This window comes from Larus michahellis, chromosome 1 (genome assembly GCF_964199755.1).
Source record: "Larus michahellis chromosome 1, bLarMic1.1, whole genome shotgun sequence".
Classification (NCBI taxonomy): Eukaryota; Metazoa; Chordata; class Aves; order Charadriiformes; family Laridae; genus Larus; species Larus michahellis.
The window spans coordinates 82,503,892-82,520,742 of record NC_133896.1 but is presented as its reverse complement, the minus strand read 5'-3'; the positions used below and the strand labels follow the sequence as shown (position 1 = coordinate 82,520,742).

Here is a 16,851-nt window from a genome sequence, read left to right as displayed (position 1 = left end):
TCTTCAGTGAATTATCTATTCTCTTCCCTCTCTGCAACACCAGCCTGATGCTGGTCAGCATCAGCTATCCTTCTACTCCGGTCTTAGTATTTTTTTCCTACAACAGGCTCTCAGCTTTTTTACCCCCCTCTACTCTGCCTGCATGTGCACGCACACCCGTGCAAATAAAATATACATTTCCTCCCACATCAGCCGCTTTTCTGAAGAGAGGTTCTTCCTCCTCTGCCCAGGTTTCCCTGCAATGTGGTACAATACACCCCTCTCCCCCCCGATCCGTGTGTACACAGCCAGTTTTCCTTCCTCCCTTCCCCCACCCCACTGTCTCTGTGCACGCTTCTCCCAGCGCCCGGAGTGGGGGAAGGGAAACATCACTGTATGAATGAATGGGCTGAAGAGACTTACCAGAAATTTGGTGAGGAAGGAGTGGAAGATGAAAAAAAAATGCCAAAGATGGGTGCTTCCTTCAGCGTGCCAAGTGCTGCTTCAGTTCTGGCTCCCTTAATGAGGTCACGTGTCTTGCTAGGTACCCCTTTTCCTGAATCCTCCACTAACCAAAACGGGTGGCAAGGAAGTCTCCTGGGTGCCTCTCTGCACTGCACTCCAAAGGAGGGGAAGGTTCTACTGAAGCGCCCAAAGCAAGGAAGGGATGATGATGATGATGATGACAACAACGTTCTCCTGGTACTAATACGGGCAATGTCTAGCAGATGCCTCAGGGACCAAGACGGATTTCTGAGGGGGAAAGGGGGAGTAAATGACTGTCAAGATAATTCCCAAATTTTTCCTTCCCTATGGGGGAGGAAGGATGGGAAGGAGGAAAGAGTACTGGTGAAGAGCTGTAGCTTTCTATGTAAATAGACTCAATCCTTGTGTCTCTACTTCCTCAGAGCTAAACCCCTAAATGACTCTGAAGTCACCAAAACCTAAGGAGACAAAAGGAGAAACATCCCTATTAGACATAAACAAACAAATAAAGATATCTAATAAAGATAAACTAAATCTCAACTTAAGGTACTGACCAAGATGGTAAGCAGAGCCAAAAGAAAAAGACAGGACAAACACAATTAGGGGAAATGTGCAACTTCAAATAATTTACTGAAATACACTACCACAGAAACCCATTTTAAGGGGAAAAAAAAAAACAACAGAAGGTTAAGCAGTTTGTTCCTTTACTATAGAACGTGCATTCAAAGATAAATCTGTATCTACAGGTGAACGTGTGAAGAAATTAAGTTCTGAAACCTACAAAAACTACTCCTATTTATTTGTGTGAGTCTTTAAATCCCTCCCCCAGAATAACATTCAGATGAGGAGACTGGAGAAAAGTATGTTTCAGGTCAAATGCATACATATTCCTATGCATTAGACCCCACTCTGCCACAGAAAATAAAACAGTCGTTTATAAACAGTGACCAAAAAACCTAAAATAACACGTATAGAGGATGCTTGCTTAAATGATGGAGTTAAAGATTAACGGTCGCATGCTTTGAAAATGGAACCTAGGTAGATCCTAGGCAGTTAAATCACCCATGTGCAATTAGCTCTTTAAACACCAGAAAACAAAAGAGGACAAGAAACCTAGTTCTAAAGATTTCGCTGCAAGACTCAACGACAGGCACACACACTCCTGCACCACGTGAAAAACTGCCCCCCCCCTCCCCCCCCCACTCCCCCGCGCACGGCAGCGGTTTTTCACCCCGTTTGCAGCGGCTGCGGACACCCACCAACGCGCGTGGGCAGGCGGGCAAGCCCGGCCCTGCAAGGCCGGAGGGCGGGGGCAAAGAGCCGACCTCCACGCACACGCAGGACTGCACCCCGCCGGCGGAAGGCGCCGGGCGAGGCGGAGGCGCGCCGACCAGCCGCCCGGCAGCCGCGGCGCGGAAACCGCCACTGCCCCGCACACACACACACACTCCCTCGTACACCGAGCAGCCGCCGCTCCCCCTTCCCCGCAGCGGCCGCGGCCGCCGCCACCCACCTGGGCGCCGCGGCTGGCCGGCCGGCGCGGCGGGAAGGCGCCGGCAGCTCGGACCGCTGCTGCCCCGCTCCGCGCCCGGGGATGCACAATCACCATGGGCGCAGCGCGGCGGCGGGGCGGGACGGCTGAGGGGACGGTCCCAACCTCCCGCCCCCCACCCCCCCACCCACGCCCCCCCCGGCTCCCCCTCCCCGGGCACGACGGACCCCACCCCTGGGCTCGTACCCGCTCAGCCCGACATCTCACCCGCCCCGGGCACCGCCGAGCCCCAGCCTGAGGGGATCCGCGGGGGTCCTCGCGCCCCGCCGGAGCCCCCGTCCCCTCCGGCGCCGGGCCCAGGAAGGGAAGCCGCGGGGCAAGAGGGCTCCGGGGAGACTCGCCCCTTCCTCCCCGGCGGCGGCGGTCGCTCGGCGGCGCAGTCCTAAAGGGGAGCGGGCGACGCGGCGCGACACGATGCTCCGCTCGGCCCCCCCCCCACCGTGTCCCTCCTCCTCGCGGCTGGGGCGAGGAGGCCGGCTGTTCCCTGCACCGAGACCCCCGCCGCCGCCGCCCGCGCTCGCTCCCGCCGCCCGACTGAGGCGGCGACGGCGCGAACGGCCGCGCGGGGTCGGCGCCCGCTGAGGGGAGGGGCGGGGGGGGGGGGGGCGGCGGCCGCGCGAGGGCAGCGGCGACCGCGCGCTCCCGCTGAACGCCCCGCGCGCCGCCCGGGGGCGCGAGGGCGGAGGGCCGGGCCGGACCGAGCCGGTGCCGCGGCGGGCGCAGGCCGAGGCTGCCCCCCTCTAACGGCCGGGGCCTCCTGCCCGTTACTGCCCTCCTCCACCTGCCCCCTCCGCAGGTCTGGTCACGCCCGGCCCGGGCCCGGGGCGAGAGGCAATTCCAGCCGCAGCAGCGTGGCCCGCGCCGCCCAGCCAGGCACCGCGCCGGGCCGTGCGCCCCACCCTTTGGCCGCCCTGGCTGCCCGCTTGTGGGTGCGGACACGGTCCCGCTGCCACGGGTGACCGGCCACCGCACAGCAGGCGTGCCGCCAGGGATTACGGCAAAACGCATGACGCCTCTGCTGCTGTTGGGACACGGCATGCGACGCCAGAACTGTTGTCCTTCGTGTGACAGGTAAACGTGCGACGTGTCCCACGCGCCACCTGCCATATGCTGGCACGTGGCCGACATAGGCAGCCGGGGCTGCATCGTCTCTCGCCACTGTCATTTCTCTGAAATAATAGCTGTTGGCAACAAACGACCATGACATACGCAGTGTATTAACCAACACAGCGTTACTCCGTTTCTGTGGCACACCTACACAGTTTTCTCCACGCCGACCCCCTTTTATTGGCTATAATGAGTAACTATATGCCACGTTGACTGCACGTTGCCCCCAGAACACATGCTGGGCATGTTTTGGACAAAAAACACCTAGTGCATCAGTGCTCCTTCCTCTTTCCTGCCTCCTGTACGACCATGAATGGTTGAACCAGCACTTACAACACACGACTACTTGCTAACTGGCACACCTTGAAAGTCCCCCGCCTGCCACCTTATACGCACTAACTGCCTCATCTCCTTCACCTCGGCGGTATAAACAAAATGCCGCCTGCATGAAACTGTCACGTATCTGACAGTCCTGGTGCAACCAACTGCCTAGTCCAATGTGACAGTTAGCAGGTTATTCCCAAGAATTCCCAGATACGCACTGGTATGGATCGGTCTGACACCCAACGTGTGTACAGCCAACCCACACTATGGCCCCACAGGCACCGAGGGGCACATATACGAACCACACACAAATGGATCGTCGCTCATGTATGTGGCATGCTGAGCGCCATTCCACCCACCGCGACTCCATCTCTGGAGACTGTCTCGTCCAGCCCCACTGCTCAAAGCAGGGTCAGATGGAGCAGGTTGCCCAGACCTGTGTCCAGTCGGGTTTTTAGTATCTCCACAATCTCTCTTGGCAACCTGTCACGCTGCTTGACCATGCTCGCAGGGGGAAAAAAAAAAAAAAATTCTCATGTTTTAATGGAATTTCCTTGTATTTCAGTTTGTGTCCATTGAATAGACAGGACCATTCACCCAGCATGACGGAGCAAAGCCTGCCCCCACCTCCTTCACTCCCCCTGACAGGTATTTATACAGGTTGACAAGACGTCCCTGAGTCTTCTCAACACTGAACAAACCCAGCTCTCTCAGCCTTTCCTCATACCAGAAGATGCCCCAAGGCCCTAATCATCTTCATGCCCCTTTGCTGGACTCATCCATGAGTCCATGAACTGGAAGCCAGAACTGGACACAGTACTCCAGGTGTGATCTCACAAGGCTTCACCACACACCCCAAATATATTCAACTTACGGCCTCGATTCTGTCTGGGGTGAATTTCCCCTTCACCAACCTCCGTAACCTCCATAGATACAGCACACACAGTCTGTGCCCCGGGGGAACAATGTGTGTGTTGCTCAACAACCCGTGTTTCACTCCCGACTTTGCAAAGACAGGACATACCCACTTGGTTATGTCTGACACTCCCAAACACCCATCCTGCCACAAATGTAATCAGTTCGACCTGCTTTCTTTCACCTCTTAAGCATGTGGTGGTTCCGTCGGAACCACCTTAATTCTCCCATCTGAATGACAGACCCTTTACACACCCCTTGCCTTCCCAGTGTAGTTCATCTACACACGACACATCCAAAACCATTTCAGACAGGCTGTAAAACCTGCGGTTGCAGGATAAAGATGCACCATCCAAACCTTTCATGCCGTACCCCCAATATTTAACTGACACAATGGGACTGATTGCTACAGTAGTAACCTATATATTACTCAACGAAATGCCCTAAAATCCCCTGCAATGTTTATTCATTCATACTGCAGAACGAGGTACCGTAGTATCCCACACTCCCACTTCGGTATACCTTCTGCAAAATTATAGCTGATAGTTAAAACACTCACAATGCAAACACCACTGGGCATCTTCAAGACTGACTTTACTGAAGGGTATGGATGTTTCTTCATCTTGTTCTGCAAGCATCCAGGTCCTGCTCCCCAAACCCCAGGTGTGATTCAGCCAGCTCTTCTGAAAACTATTTGCCTCATGAGTATGCTATGGAAAAGGCTACCTCACAGGTGATGTCAGCAGCCAAAATCCCCGTTTACCCACCCAGACATCATCTGATGCTCTCCTGTCTGCTTAGGTTGCTCACCAAGACTTATCGCTTCTCATTAGTCCATGGCCACAAGCCAGAGACCACTTCTGGATTCCAGGCTCCCATCCACCTGACTCTGTACAACAGCATAGGGAAAAATACACTATGGTGCGCTTACATGCCAGCTGAAAGTACAACTTGAGAGCAGGAGGCAAATCCCGGCAGGGTAAATAAATAAGTAACACCAAAATGCTGGACAGTATTGTTGTTACTTTGACAGTAACAAAAGAATACCTTATTTCACAGAATTACTACATTCTACACCTTCTGGAACACATTTCCCACATGCTTCAAGTTCACACTTCTGAAAGCCGGAATTTCAGGTTGTGAGGCACACGGGTTTGTTTACACAGGGAATTTACTAACAGAAAACTACTGTGGTAACGCTACTATGCTGAAGATGTGCGCAACCACTGCACATCGTCTAGCATGCACACGCATTTCAGAGGAAGAATTCTTCTGGCTACAGGTAGGCTGTTTTTAAGATAGTATAAAGCAAAGAGGAAAGAAAATGTCTACATTAGGATCTATATAGCTAAAACTACAGTAATACAATAATAGTAGATTTTATTTTTTTTTAATTTCCATAAGCAGCCAAGCTGTAAGGCAGGTGCCTCTACATCCCAAACATAGTTAGCAGTTTGTGGAAAGAAGAGAACTGCACAGCTGGGAAATTCCATAATGTAGCATTTTGGCCACACAAATATGCATTTGGTTTTAAGACATTTGAGAGAAAGTAATTCTGCAAGTACAGGAAAGACACTCAGCGTGGTGACAGTAAGACCTTTGATCTGTATCTCAAACCACTTGGGATAATTCAGCTGGGTTTTATGATTATCAGTAGTAATTTATCCCACTAACTACCATTTGCCTTCCTGGCTCTCTCGCGTGCAAATCGTAGCTTTGTATCCCTTCTGTTACTGTTCGTTGAGGTGCTGCAGTTGCAGTGGGTTGAACCTGGGCACAAACAGTAACTTTGAGTACTGAAGTGTGAGCAACGACGGGAGTCAGCTGAAAGAGCAGGTTAGATAACCTGTATCTCTAGAACAATTTGCCACCATCTAGAAGCTTGAATCAGTCTGGAGAAAGTCCTGAAAGTCTTGTGCTATTTCTTAGAAAGGTGGAGCAGGAGAAAGCGTCAATTTATTGCTCAGGAGGCAACCACTGCTGCAGAACCTTTTGACTTCTTTTTAAAGAGTTGCCACCGCAGCTGAGTTGGATGTAGATGTTATACTTCCCCAGAATTAGGCAAGGCCCTTTTTTCTTTTTTTTCTTTTTTTTCTTTTTTTTTCTTTTTTTCTTTTTTTTTCTTTTTTTTTCTTTTTTTTTCCTTTTTTTTTCTTTTTTTTTTTCCTATTCTCTTTTGCCAGCAAAGGTGAGGTCTCTCCTGTCACCTCTAGATCTATTCTCAAGACAAAATTCTCACTATTTGATAGTGCAAGGGGAATATTGGCTAGTGACCTCAGTGTCAACAGCCCAGAGTACCAAGTTTCACCCTTAAGGAAAGAAGTGTAACTGTAGTATCAGCGAAGAATGGTCTCCTCTGAGCACTAAACATTCCTGGCACCTTTCTTTTGAGATTTTTCCCATGCACTCTGAAATGTAAGGACTGGTCCAAAGCCCTAATGTATGCAAAATCTGATTTCACGGTTGATTCCATGAAATATCTTTTGTCACCGAGTTCACGAAAAATGCAAACCAGCCGTTTAGTCCTGAAGCCGAAATCTGTAGGACGTTACGCCCTCATTCACATCAGGAAGTTTAATGTGCTGTCTCTGGTTGGGTGTCTGAGCTTATGATGGAAAAATGGTGGAAAACCCAGCCTGCAAATGTTGCTAAGCTTAATTATTTATACCAATTTGCTTAAGCCTGCACGCCGCCTCTGTCTGCGGTAGCTACTCATTTGGTCAGCTAAGTCTCATAGTGATGTTTCTGCTTCCTACTTGGATGACTGAATAAAAAATAAAAAATATAAGGCAAGGTAAATGCCCTTGTTCACACATGAACGCTTGGGTTCACATATGAACACAGATGGTCCCATGGAGGGAAACCATTTCTGGATTGCGTTTCCATGAAAAAAATGGCCATATCATTCTTGTTTCACACTACGTAAAACGAGGACTATGCAAAATGGTGCAAAATCATCTTTAATTTCACGCAACCCCAGGTTCTCGTTGGTTCTGACTGCTGTCCGAATTCCTGTTCCGAATAAACTACCGTAAGACAGCAGAAAATGGGGAAATTACTGCCAACACAAAGGGCTCCCGGCTGAGGGGGTCCGCGGGAGGTCCCAGGTTCCACCGACTCAGCCCCCGCGGCATCCCGCCCCGGCACCGCGCGCGCCTCCGCTCCCGTCAGCCGTCTGCTCCCGGGCGGCGGCGGAGCCCTGGCCACCACGCGTGCCCTCGCCACAGCGCGGCCCCCGGGCTGGCACGCGAGGCGGTCACACGCCTCGCGCGCCGCTGCCTTACAGCAAGACCCCGTGAACGGGCCCCCACGCGCGGCTCCTCTGCCCCCGGCGCTCCCACGCGCGTTTCGGCGGACGCCCCGCCGCGCCGGCTGCCGGGGCCGGGATGGGGGAGGGATGGGCAGGGCGCGCACCGGGCCTCCCCCCGGCAGTGCACCCCGCCGCCAGGCGCGGGTACGGGCGGGGGCAGTCCCGCACGCACGCGGGAGGGTAGGGGGGGACGCGCATGCGCATCCTCGCCTGTGTGTGCGCGCGCGCGCGCGCGCCGTGGCAGGCGAGCGGGCGGGGCTCTGCGGGCAGCGCGCGCGGCCGCGCGGGGCGGTGGCGGTCGGCCCTGCCGCCCGGCCATGGCGGCTGCAGCCCGCAGCGGCGGCAGGGGGAGGGAGGGTGTCCGCAGTCAGCCCGCCCGCCATCCCGCTCCCCGCCATCCCGCCCGCGGGGGTCGGGGGATGGGGGGGGGCGGGTAGGGCGCTGCTCGGTTTGCAGCCCGGGGAGCCCCCCCTGCTTGCGGGGACGCGGTCGGTGCCTAACTCGGTGGCAGGGGGAGGGCACGGCCGTCCATGGGCTGTGCCAGGTGGTGGGAAGGGAGCGAGCAGGCTGCCGAGGCGGAAAATAATTGTTTTTGGTGTAAAAGCTGGGGCAAAATAAAAGAGGAGAGTCTGTGCAGGTGGTGGAGTAGAAGGAGCGGGAAGCCCCTTGTTCCCAACATTGGAAACGAGGGCTGCAAAGGCTGAGGGCACAATCCTGCCAGAAGGAAGGGGTATTGCGGGGTTTTTCCTGCCAGACAGCAGCCCTTTGGGGACATAAGGGAGGAGAGCACGCATCTCATTGAATAGGTAACTTTGGAGAAGGTCAGAGGCTTCTGCTATCCTTATTCTGGGCACAGTTTGAGAACTGGGAGACACAAAGAAGCTCAGGCAGGCAGAGTTACAAACAGAAACAAAGGGATGGATGAATAGCAGCTGATAGGTTTCAAAGGCTGGTATATAACCAGCAGCTCCCAGTTCCCAAAGACGGGAGTGCATTTCTTCTGGCTAAGTTGCAGTTATGCTGCAGGGAAACAGAACAGTACTGAGGAGCTGGACAAAACGAAAAATGTGCTTTTGAGGGAAACAATAATTTGGAAGGAAAACGCTGCCTTTGCTCTGTGTCTCCCTTCTGCCCCTCCTTTTCATCCGCCTGGCCTTTTCCCCATCTGTTTTTCTCACTCTACACGTTTTTCCTTTACCATCTTGAGAAAGTTCCTTTCTCTTGCTTTTGTCTGCCTGCTTTTGTTTCCTGCTCCTTTCCCTCTTTTTGACTCCCGTTTTGCCCTTCTCTGTCTCTTTCCCCATTGTCTTTTGATGAATGCTGTTGCAGTGATGACTTAGGATTTCAGTGCCGGTTGCGAAGGATTTGATGCAACCACAGGGTGGCTATACCTTGCAGGCACTTTGCTGCATTAAGACTGATAAACATCTGCCCTGCGAGCTAAAGAGCTTCAGACGGCAGGTTCAGTGTCCCAGAGTTTCTCCCAGGCGCGTTGGTGTTTTCCTCCTGTGTCCGGCAATTCTGTGACCAGAGCTGATGAGACAGTGTTGCAGGGAATCCGCTTTTAAGGCTTCTCTCATTCGCTTCTTCATGCTCCCTCTTGCCACCAGCGGGTGTGGTTCTACACCCAGCGCCTGCTTGCCTGCCTTAGAGCCGGTGGAGGAGATTAAAGGGCCTGTATCTGAAATTCGCGGGGTCCGGCGCCATGATGGGAGCGGCGCTCAGGGGGCTCCCTGCGGTGCGAGGGGACCCTTCCCCTTCCCTCCTCCTGTTCCAGGTGCTAAGGGAGGAGGGGGATGGAGGTGCCATCGCAGGGAGGGCAGAACTAGGTCAGCGTAGCTGGAAATGGCAGCTGGTGCAGTGCGATGTCGGGGGGGGGGGAGGGTGGGGGGGCGGAGAGCCAGCGATAGCCAGAGGGGAGCGAGTGAGAGGAGCCGTGCTGGATGGAGGAGGGGGGGAGTCTCTCCGAGAAGTTGCAAGGGCGGGACAGCCTCCTGCCGGCTGATTGCATGGCTGCCAGCACCACCCCCACCCCCCCCTCCCCGTTCCCCATCCTCCCCCAGCCCCTCAGCCCCTGCACTCGGCCCCGGGCGCCCGCCGGACCCCCCCTCTCGCTGCCCGCCGAGCCCCTTCCCCGCCGGCCCTGGTCCCGGGCGTGCGGAGCCCTGGGCTGGCATCGCGTTTATCCGGCGGGGAAGTAAAGCCTGGGGGTGGGCAGGAGGAGGTCCGCAACAGGGGAGAGGGAGGGTGGAAGGTAATGCTGGAAGGTGGATTGAGAGAAGGATCTTAATGATGGGGAAAGGAAGGTGGATGGAAACGGAGACATGGAGAAAAATCTGAACAATGAATAAGCAACAGATGGAGACATATGTATTAAAAAAAAAAAAAAAAGGAAAAAGAACGGAGAAGCGTGAAAGGCAACAAACAATGACAAGTGATGTTTCGGCACTTGTAGTTGGTGCAGTGGGGAGGTCATCTGCGTTCCCCACAGCGCCCAGGCAAAAGGACGCATCCCCCTTGCCAAAATCCACAAGGCAATAAGGGTGCTGCAGCCAGGCGCTGCCAACATGCTTACCATCAGCAGCAGCTTCAACGGTACAGATGTACCTCGCTACTGCCCAAAGGTCATACTGTTACCACCCTTCACGCTGCAATGACAGCACGTTTCAATACAGTGTGCAGTATGCCTTCTTTGACATTTTGAGCACTTCTACATCTCCGACATTGCCTCCTCTGTTACGGCTCCGAAGAAATTCGGATTGCAAGAGCTGTATTCTTTTGTCGTTGCTGTACAACCTAAGCCTTACTTTCTCTCCCTGTCTGACTCTCTCTCCCTCCTCCCTTTCCCTATTGCTTTTCCATTTTCCCTGCCTGTCTCCCCCGCTGCCCAGAGACAGCCTTGCCCACACTGCCTTGTGCCTCCCTCAGAGCTGGGCTCCCCAATCTGCTGGAAAGGGTGCAGCCTGCAGAAAGGCAAGCCCTCCCAGCCATGCCCTCCCCTTCCCCATTTTCCACTCTCCCCTCCTCTCTTCTCATCAGCCCCACTACATCCTTCCTGTCCTGACGCTGGCAGCCTGTCTCCTCCCTCCCTCCCTTCCCCATCCCTGCCCCTCCTCTCCCTGCAGTGCTCCCAGCCCTCACTGCAGTGCAATCCATCACTCCCAGCCAAGGTCCTCACGCCAGGGGAGGGGGAAGCCTGGCTCCCTGCGAGGCTGGGGGTGGGCAGGGAGGGCAACCGTCTCCTCCTTTGCGGAGAAGCGAGAAAAGCTCGCAGAACACGGACCCTTCTGGAAGTGAAACCTCCCGTCTGCTTCCAGCTATTTTATTTATTCATTTACTTATTTAGTCTCTTTGTTTTCAAAGAAAAAAAAAATGTTTCTGCCAACATTCCAGTGAAGGTGACTGAAAGGAAACCAGGGAGACAGAGAGAAAGCCAGAGTCAGAAAAGCTTGTGCAGAGAGAGAAACCAGGAGAAAGAGTACAGGGCGGGGAGAAAGAAAAAAAAAAGACATATACAGAAGCGGAGAGAGACGGAGGAAGAAATACAGAAATAAAGAGGGGGAGAAAAAAGATTAGACACAGGAAAAAGGAATACAAAACGCAAGAATTAAATTGGAGAGAAACCCGAGATGGCAGGCGTGGCGAGAGAACTCGAGGACACAGTAAATAGCCGAAGAAACCTTGCTAAAGAGGCTAGGTTGTTACAGTGAAATAACATTTAGATATTTTAGCAAGCAAAGCCAGCATGCTTTGATTTGAATGCAAATATTCTATACAGCTGCATGCAAATGAAAGTCTAGTGTGTTTTGAATCTAAGAACGATTACAAATTAGGAAATAATGGGTGAAGATGTGAAGTCTTTTTTCATAAAAAGATACGTATCAGGGCAGCTTCATTGATGGACAGAGGTTAGAAATTATTAGAATAATATCAAATTGGGTTTTTCAGCTTCAGTGTTGTTGCCCTTTTACAGGCATCTTGTAAAGGTGTGTTTATGTTGTTGCAGAATGGTCTACATTTGGTGCTGTTTTCATCTAAGAGGTGAGCTAAATCAGTGGATACATATCACATTAGGACAGATTTTCATTAATATCACTTGCCTTGGTTTCAGTCTACCATCAGAATAACGACTATACATGGGGAAAGTCATAAGAAAAGCCAAACAATTTGGTTGAAGTCAGCTGTACCTACAGGAGAGACGGTGACTTATCTCAATCCAGTTGCAGTGATGCCCAAAATCTTTGATTGTTCAAATTCCTCTAGTGTAAGCTGTAGAATAAAGCATAGATGAGTATTTAAAAGATAAGTCAACCTTTACAGTCCCTGTGAAGGTATAGGAAGTGGAGGGATAAAACCGTGAAAGGTGGTACTGCCTAATTTTCCCCACAATATAAACTCTTATCAATTTATCCACTAACACATATATTGTTTGCATTTTCTCTACTCAATGCAATTGCTGTTCTCCTTTCTTACCTCCTTTCAGCAGCAGGTTAAGTGCTGTCAATGCTGACACGGAGAAGGCCTTCAACAGTTTGTGTATTTTGGATGTGGCCACTTTCAAAAAAGGCCTCAACAACACATCTTTTTGTAAATGCTACAGATTTTAAAGCAAATCTCTTTTAAAGTTGCCACTTTTACCACCTTCCCTGATTATGTTTAAAAGCTTATAGGGTATACTATTTTTTAACATAACATAACATAACATAACATAACATAACATAACATAACATAACATAACATAACATAACATATATTTCATTTTATTTTTAATTACTATTCCTGCCCCCAGTTTCTCTATGTGCACATGAAACATCCTCTTTACACATGCACCTTCTGATGCCATTTTAAACTGAAAAGGGCATGCCTGATGCCTGCGAGCTGTCCTGATTTCATCGCATCTTGTAATATCCGGTACTCTCCGTAACCCTACTACTGGACTCACGAGGTTGTGTGAGCATCTCAGAGCAACGTACACCTCAGCACTGCAACATTTGAACATCAGAGGAGCCCCTTCAGGATGTGATTTTTGAAGCTGATCTGCTCGGGAGGAGGGCTGGTGGCAGGGCACGATTCGTGGATTTGGACGCAGGGTAGACAAAACTACCAAAATCTGTTCTACCTTGGGCAAATACTAAAAGATAATGAAATGGTACAGAAGGTTGGACTTCAGGTGAGACAGATACCATAGCGATGGGAAAGCTCCGCTGTGACTTGATCTTCACTGGACCAGCTCTGGTGAACCTGTCCGCATACATGTAAGACACTCCTCTGCTTCCTACCGGTGATTTCTTTAGCCAACTCCACTTATTGCTCCAGTGCATGATCGCTGCACTACGACAGGAGAATTAATCCTGCTGACTTTGCTCCAGGGTTTGGGCTGTCCAGAAGAGATGGGCAAAGGGGAGGAGGAATCAATCATGTCTTTACTGGCATTTAGCCCATGGCCACAGCCACATCCATCTGGAAAGCTTGCGTCAGTTTAATTAAAGGTGGTGTTTGTATGTGGTCCAAAGTCTATATGGACACACATAACTGGGCTTTATACATTTGTTAAGCTTGAGGTGTTACCTGTCTCCCTGAGAGAGTGGTCTTGGAAAAAGTGCCCTGAGGGAAGCTGTATTTGAGCTCAGCTGCTTGGAGAAAGGGGAGAGTGCCAAAGGACATGTGAAACAGCCAGGAAGAATCATCCCTAAGACAATACAGGGGACCAGAAAGGAAGGATGTTTGTGATAGTAAGAACTACAGAAAGAGCAGAGAAGGAAACCCCAAAGCACAGCGAGGGAAGAAGGAAGGTCCTGACAACTTCTCACTGTAGGCTTCTCAGCCCTGGGAAGCCTGATGCATGTGGCCAACCAAACAGCAAAGAGGTCGCCAACTGCTTCTTCTCGTGCTCAACTCTTCACAAATGTTGAACTGATTTGAAGGAGCTGAGGGTGTATTAATTAGTCTCATGGATTACTTTAAGGTATTTTGTGACCGCAAGACCACCTGCCCTCTACGCACTGACCTGTTGATTTGGAATGAAAGCGTGAAGAATTTCTTATTCTTGTAGATGCAACAACAGAAAGCACAAAAGTCAGTCAAAAAGAGGTGGATTGTGTCCAGGCTCCTGTACTTTGCAGTGTTCCCACTTCTACAATGGGTTGGATACAAAGTCAGACGTGAACCTCCCAAAAACTGAGGACATATGGATCAGGCCTTGATCTCATGTCACTTACCAGCGATGACCTCAGTAACACCGGTAGAACAACTGCAGGATAGTGTCAGACCTCAGGTATTAATGGAGCCCATCAGCAGTGTGGGGCCCAAGAAAATTAATTTCAGCCCCAATTCACATGACCAGCAGTACTGTATTATTGACCTGACACATTCAAACATCTTACAGCAGTTCATTAATTTCTCATGACTCAGATGTAACTTAATGCCCAGTTACCGTGAGGATATGTGAAGGCCAGGGAGAGAAAAAGAGGGAGAGAGAAAGAAATCAGCTAGCATTTGAATGCCTCTCCAAGACCTTTACAAATTGTACGCCCCAGGATCACTTACCTGTCTGCTGAGATGCAGTGATCTCTGGAGTGAAATGCACCAGGAGATTTTAATTTCCAGGAAGGCTGATTTTGTGTCTCATCCAAAATACCATGCTAACATCACTATAGCATCCCTGGTAACGTAATGGGATCAGTACCAACTTGGAAGAAAGAGAACTTTTTGCTGAATCACTGTCACTGCTTCTGATCTTAGGTAAACACCTACAGGCACTGGGGTCAGCACAGCTTAAGGGAATATATGTATGGATCGTTCCCTTTATGAGTCACCCACGCTATTTACTGCGGCACAGTTCTCCTTCACGCCATACTGTGGGACCGATACCTGACTTTTCAGAGGGAAGAGTGCTTCACCTTGCGTCATCTGCAGTAGATGTCCCTAAGTTACCCTCTGCTGGAGAAGGATGGCCGCATGCTGAGCAGAAGACAGCAACGTGAATGAGAGGGGAAAGCACAGAAGAATGTTAATTATTCATATCTCCCAACAGGGAGGGCTGTCCAACTATCTTTGTCAATGTCACGGGGCAAGGATGGGGGAAAAAATAACAAGATTCTTTTCCGTCCCAAAAAGCAAAAGAGTGGATCCAGTACACTGACAGACAGGCGAGCTAAGAGGAGAGCCTTCATACGAGACCGGGGCGTGTAGACGCAGAGCCATCTCTTGAAGAATGCGCTTGGGCTGCGAGAGGGAAAATGGGGCTTCGCATGCCGGTGTGCTGCGGCTCCCTCCGGTGTCCACAGCGAGCAAGAGCAGCAGGATACCTGCAGTTAACCCACTGCGGTTTGCCTGGTGTATAAAACACTGAACTGCTTCCCAGCCATCGATTCCACCACCAGGAGCATCCCCACCACCACCACCATCTGCACCAAGCTCTCCAAACGGAGGGGTGCTGCTAGCATAAGTGCTCTACCCACACTGAGACACAGACTGCCGGTTTGAAAAAAGGATTTAAAGCTCAAAAGCAATCAGAAGAGACCTTGCCCAGGACTAGAGGTGAATTCCGCACCCTGTGGGAGATGGTGGTACATCAACACCTTGCCAAAACATACGGCATCAATGAAACTTTCCAAATAAATGTGTTCAGAACTCAAGAGGTCTTCAAGATATTTTAGTTATCCAGTTAAGCAGCAACAAAGGCTTGAATGACAACACGGAGGTGCAGAGAAAAACAAAACCCAAACCAAACCGTGTGGAAAGGTGTAGCCCAAATGTACTGCTGTATGGACTTCCAGAAAAAGCCAAGGAGCTGAGAGGATTCCTCAAACTGGGGTGCGGTTTTAACTTCCATCACTTTCTTTTGGTGGTTTAATCACCTTTTGAGCATCTCTGGTGGACTGAGTTTTAGCCAGTCCCTGAAAGTGTGAGTGGTGATGTTCTGCTCCAGTGAAACAGAGTGATGGTGCTTCGGCCCAGAAGGCTGCCCTGGTGAGCAGGGAAATGCCTACCTTTCCCCATCCCTTCTACCCATCCTCAGGTCCTGCCCACCACTGGTGCTTCCCCTGTGAGTCTTGGGAGGACCAGAAATAAGAAGCAGCAGTTGTTCTATCTTTTGTCTTGAGCACTGCCACAACCGATGCTCAGCCACTATTAAGTAAGTAAGACGCGGTGGCTTCAGTTGTGTCACATGCGGGCAGCATTCTTCTGGGTCTCTTGTGGCAGCCGGGACATAGTGAGGATTTCCTTAGTAACTGTGCACAAGGCATTAGAGGGTTTTATTCCCAGTCTGCAATTTGTTGAGAACAAACAAGGGTTACCTAGCTACTAGGATAAGCCTTAGGGGACACGGCTTTCCCCTACAAGGTTTCTGTCTTTCATTGCTGTGTGAGGGAGGGGGTTGGGGTCATTTCCTAGTTTTCTGCTTCCACACTCTTGGCTTCAGGACTGAGAGTGTGTCTTGAAGCTCATACAAGGGGTGCCATCCAGCCTGTGCCTCCTCAGACCCAGAGGGGTAATTCCAGGAGCAGCAAAGGGAAGAGAAGTCTCTGAGAGAGCAACAGGAGATGGGGGGTCCTGGGGCTGTTGGAGGAGAGCAGGGGCTCTAGGGGAGCTCTAGGGCAGAGCAGCAATTCCAGTGGAGCTGATTCATAAAACACAGCGTGCTTGGAGGCAAAGCGGTGCAAGGGAGTCTGAAGGATGGCACAGTGAGGGGCAGATCTCATTCTTCCTCTTCCTTTCTCTGTGTATGTCTCTCCAATTTTCCTACTTTTTTCCTTTTTTTTCCCTTCCCCCCCGCCTTTTTTTTTTTTGCACGTTTTCTGTATTCCCCACCTTTCTCAGACTGCCCAGAATGGCAACGGCCGTTCCCCATCTCCCCTGCACATGAGCCCAGTCCTGGAGTGGGCCCAATCCCATCCCCATGCCATCCCCGTCCCCAATCCCATCCCATCCCCATCCAATCCCATCCCATCCCCATCCCCATCCCCATCCCTATCCCATCCCATCCCCATCCCCATCCCCATCCCCATCTCCATCCAATCCCATCCCATCCCCATCCCTATCCCTATCCCATCCCATCCCCATCCCCATCCCATCCCATCCCCATCCCTATCCCTATCCCATCCCATCCCATCCTATCCCACCCCCATTCCCATCCCATCCCCATCCCCATCCCCATCCCCATCCCATCCCTATC

At 51.5% G+C, this 16,851-nt stretch overlaps 1 protein-coding gene across 7 annotated transcripts in view; it reads right to left on the bottom strand.

Moving 5' to 3' along the window:
• The window catches only part of RIMKLB (ribosomal modification protein rimK like family member B), a 46,564-nt gene extending 44,006 nt beyond the window's left edge, over window positions 1-2,558 (bottom strand). Inside the window, exons 1-2 of one of the 7 annotated variants that reach the window (XM_074588795.1) lie at window positions 2,204-2,558; window positions 403-732 (exon numbers count right to left, since the gene is read on the bottom strand). The gene's annotated coding sequence lies outside the window, so the exon portion shown is untranslated. Of the gene's footprint in view, window positions 1-402; window positions 924-1,696; window positions 1,761-1,978; window positions 2,143-2,203 lie in introns of those variants that run through there. The other 6 variants (XM_074588803.1, XM_074588760.1, XM_074588775.1 and 3 more) reach the window with 6 other exon arrangements.
• Window positions 2,559-16,851: the final 14,293 nt, after the last annotated feature.